Source organism: Nannospalax galili, unplaced genomic scaffold (genome assembly GCF_000622305.1).
Source record: "Nannospalax galili isolate Female #2095 unplaced genomic scaffold, S.galili_v1.0 scaffold751, whole genome shotgun sequence".
Classification (NCBI taxonomy): domain Eukaryota; kingdom Metazoa; phylum Chordata; class Mammalia; order Rodentia; family Spalacidae; genus Nannospalax; species Nannospalax galili.
The window spans coordinates 4,529,757-4,534,023 of record NW_008331125.1 but is presented as its reverse complement, the minus strand read 5'-3'; the positions used below and the strand labels follow the sequence as shown (position 1 = coordinate 4,534,023).

The 4,267-nt window shown below is 44.0% G+C and overlaps 1 long non-coding RNA gene across 1 annotated transcript in view; it reads left to right on the top strand.

Annotated features, from left to right (window-relative positions):
- The first annotated feature begins 277 nt into the window (after nt 1-277).
- The window catches only part of LOC115068126, a 16,022-nt gene continuing 12,032 nt past the window's right edge, over nt 278-4,267 (top strand). The window contains exons 1-2 of the long non-coding RNA XR_003847504.1: nt 278-406; nt 1,411-1,540. This is a non-coding gene — a long non-coding RNA (uncharacterized LOC115068126). The remainder of the gene's footprint in view (nt 407-1,410; nt 1,541-4,267) is intronic.

Sequence of the window (4,267 nt, the reverse complement as noted above, 5' to 3'; positions counted from 1 at the left end):
GCTCTACTTGGGCATACTTGTTCCTTCTATCAGTGAATTTTCTATTCAGTATTTCTTTAAGTCTCCTCAGGAAAAGCCACACAGCAGTTGGCAGTATAGAGTACCCTTTGAATATAGGTTATGGCTTTTGTTTGCTTGTTTGTTAATGCAGATATTTTCTGATACCAAGGAAGGACAAGCTAGTAGATGTGAAGTTACAGAGGAAAAGCTTATACCCAATCAAATCCAAGAGGGATTCCTGGGCTAGCAGATCAACTTGCTTCCTGGTATTTCTGTTCCAAATTGAAGAAAGGACGACATGAGGGATTCCAGCACAAGCAGGAGACCAAGGAAAGAAGGACGGCAGGGACAAAGTTGTCCCATGACCAGTGTTTTCAACCTTCCAGAAAAAGCCCTGAAAATGAAAGTAGGTAATGAAAGACCAACATTGCTGAAAGAAAACCTCGTGCTATACATGTGTACAATTGCACCAGAGGAGCTAGAAAAGGAAGAATGCCAGTTCAAAGGGCTGTTGCCACCTGAACCCAGCTCCATTCTTGCATGGATGAAGCTGCTGAGTGCTGGTGAACTGGGGAGTTTTGTGGAGGTCACACAGAGGTTACTGGGGACAAAGAACAGGTTTATCAAGTGACTGCCACCCCGAGCTCCTCCCCACAGTTTAGGTACTTTGCCCCCATTTCATTCTTACATATCTGTATGAAGTAGATTTCATTGCCCACATTTTACAGATAAAAATGCCAACACTCAGAAAGGCCCATCACAAAGAGGAAAAGCTGACTAATGGAAACCTGCCTCAGCTGACACTGCCAGGGATTCTGACTGAGCCAAGTCTTGTACAGCTGACATTGTACCAAAGTGCTCTTAGCTGTAGAGTGGCCATACTCTCTGCTTGCCAATGAGACCTGGTTTCTACCTGTGGCCCTAGTGTCAGCATGAACATTTCATGCTTCTCTCAGAAGCACCCCAAGAGATAATGAATTTATTGCATAGTCGTTCAGCTGTTATAAAATGGAAATATTACTATTACCAAGGTCATGGAGTGGGGTTAAAGGAATCAGCAAGGCTTTGCACATAAAATGTATGATATATGGTATATAGTAAGCACTCAATAAAATTTAGGTGTAACTATTCTTAGAATGAAGAAGGCATCTAAGGAGGGGGCAGCAGAGAGTAAAGCCAAGGTGTCTCACTTAGGCTGTTCATCCTGGTCTCTGTGAAGGATACTTACTCTCTGGACTTGTGCGGAGCCAGCCTTAGTTGCTTTAGACTGAGCAGGCATGGGTAGCACAAGCCACATTAGATTAAAGCCATATGGGGCCACTAGGCTTGAGGCTCCCATCTTTGTACCAATCAAATTCACCACCTGCTCCTCCAAGATTAAGAATGAATCTTTTTTGCTCTTCCTGGAAGGTCTAGAGCCCAGATTGCTTAAAGAGGAAGAATGGCAAGCACAGAATCCTACAGGGGACCCCCAGGCCCAGCCCCAGCCCAGCCTAATTAAGTGAGTGACTTAAGGGAGCTGCCTCTGCAAGATTAAGAGGTGGGTATGAATATTTTCCTCTGGCCCTGGTAAATGATCTTTTTGACAGTCAAAAAATGTTAAGCTTTGTTGCCTCTTACTGGAATGAAGGCTGTAGGAAACTCCTCATTCTCTGAAGAAGTTAATTGTTGATTCTGGTACACCTAAACAGGTGTTCTTCAGATCACTTATTCTAAGGCCCTTTCACTGGAAAGATCAATTTATATGTTGCTTTGAGCTAATCAGTGACTGCTTCTGTATTCATTCAAATTTATATTTTTCATTCTTTCTGCTAAATGAGACAACTTCCTTTAAAGTCTATAAATTTAGACAAAGATTTAAAATTCTTTGTCCTCTTCTGTAGCTTCAATATTTTATATAAAATATCAATATATACAGAAGGGGCTGGGAGGACAGCTCTGTGAGTAAAGTGTCTGGTCCCCAAGCATGAGGACCCAAGTTCAGATCTCTAGCACCCACATAAAAAGCCAGGCATAAGGACACTTTGTGTAACCCCAGTGCTAGGGAGGCAGAGACAAGAGGCTCCCAGGGACTTGCTGACCAGCTCCTCTAGCCAATCAGTGAGCTTCACATTCAGTTAGAGACCCTGTCTCAAGGGAATAAGATGAAACGTAATAGAGAGAAACAACAGTTGTTACCTCTGGCCTCTACATGCACACACATAGCCATGTGCACCCCCACATACACATACACATACATACAAACCCTAATTTATATAAAATGTACACATATATTTCTTTTATTTTACAAAATGCTTAGTTTAAACCCATATGAGAATGAATATACTAAGGCATTTCAGGATGTCCTGTATCACCAGGCATTGTGTATTGGCCAGACTAGGTGTTCAATGAATATTTGTGGACTAAATAAATTAATATCCTATCTGGAATACAGAAAAAATTAGATGTGTTGTCTTTCGGTATTTTTGTTCAGGACTTCTTTTTAAAACTTTTTATGTGTATGAGTATATTGCCTGCATGAATGTATATGCACCCATGTCGTACACTGCCTACAGAGGCCAGAAAAGGGCATCAGATCCCCTGGAACTGGAGTTACTGATGGTTGTTAGCCACCATGTGGGTGCTGGGAACTGAACCTGTGTTCTCTGCAAGAGCAGTCAGTGCTCTTAACCGCAGAGCGATCTCTCCAGGCTCTTCCTGGTTCAGGAATTCTTTAAACATCTGAATTTTCTGTGTCTATAGTTGTATTTCTTCTATTCCTTCTACCTAGGACTCCCTCCACCCCATCTGTCTTTGAAAATCTCACCATTTGCTCAAGGGTCTTATAAGTGTCCATTTCTCCATAAAACCCAGCTTGTTGTGTCCAAGAAGATATTATGGAGTCAGAGTCTTAAAGGAGCTTGGAAAGGTTGTGCCCAGTTTTCCAATCCTTGCCTTACTCTAACTTTCAGTCACCTTTCCAGTGGGTATTTGTACCCTGACTAGTCACCCTCTCATAGGATATGAGCTTCAGATGACACAGAGGATACACTTGGCTGAGCCCCAGTAAATACTAATCAATATGTTAATAGTTTTGAAAAAGGAGTCTTTAAAAGTAGAGTATAGCTAATCATGGAAGCAACCCATGTAGCTCTTCAGTCAAAGTCTTCAAAACATGGGGCTTTAGAACTTGGAAGTCGTGCAATCAAACTCCATCTACTAGTGAAGAGCTATCGGTGATGAGACCATTAAGGACTTACTTGAGATTACCTGCCTGCAGAAGAGTAGCACTCAGTCCACAGATCCCCTGTGTGCAGTGCCAGACATTTCTTCAGGCATAATTTAACATATTCCAGTTCATCCTAGAGTAGAAAGTATGTTTCCCAATTGAATATGGGTAACTGTTCACACGCACATCTCCTTTTAGTCTCTGTTTCTAAGGAGCAGAGCTGTGTGTGGTTCAGTGACTTCTGTCTGGATAATATGAAAATGAGGCACCCAGCCAATATTGATGAGCTTTTTCCCTAAATTATCATGCCTAAGCAAAGGGCCCCAAACTCTGCTCTTCAACACATACCTTTGTGTCAGGGGGATGGGCATTATATAGGCATAGCTTCAACTAACTGGAATTTTGTATTGCATGTTGTCAAACAGAAAATTGTCATCCTGCTCTCTCCAAGGTAAGTCCATTGCGCCCTCCGTGCCTTGATTCCCCCAGCCTCATTCACCCTCCCATCTCCCCCGTTGTTCTCTCCTCCTAGTTTGGGCCCTGCCCCATTCCTTGTCTTGGGGCCCCAGATAGCTAGAGAACCACTACTGCTTCCTGATCCTCTTCATCCAGACAAACTCAATGCCTTCTCTGGTCCCCAGGAGCACTGCTTCTGGGCCTGGCCCCACCCTCACCTCCCTCTGCTTCCTTGGGCCTACACCACCCACCAGCCTCTTTCCAGGACACAGGGGCTGACCTTTCCTCTTCCTGATCCTTTGCATCCAGACCAACCCAGCTCCTCAGTGCAGTCCCTGGGAGTCCTTGGGGCTGATTCCCTCCCCCATCTGCCTTTGCATCTCTGAGTGACACACGAACCAGCTGCCCTAGACCAGCATCTCTCCTGGGCAGGCTCTCAGACCAGTCCAACCCCCAAATTCCTGAGGCCAAAATCTTTCCTGGAGGGATCCAGACCTTAGGAGAAAGCCTGAGAGCATCTGATCCTCATCTGACTTGGGCCTCTGTGGGAACTCCGAAAAAAAAGGAATCTAGCCACTCCAATATAAAATCAAAAGAGAGAAC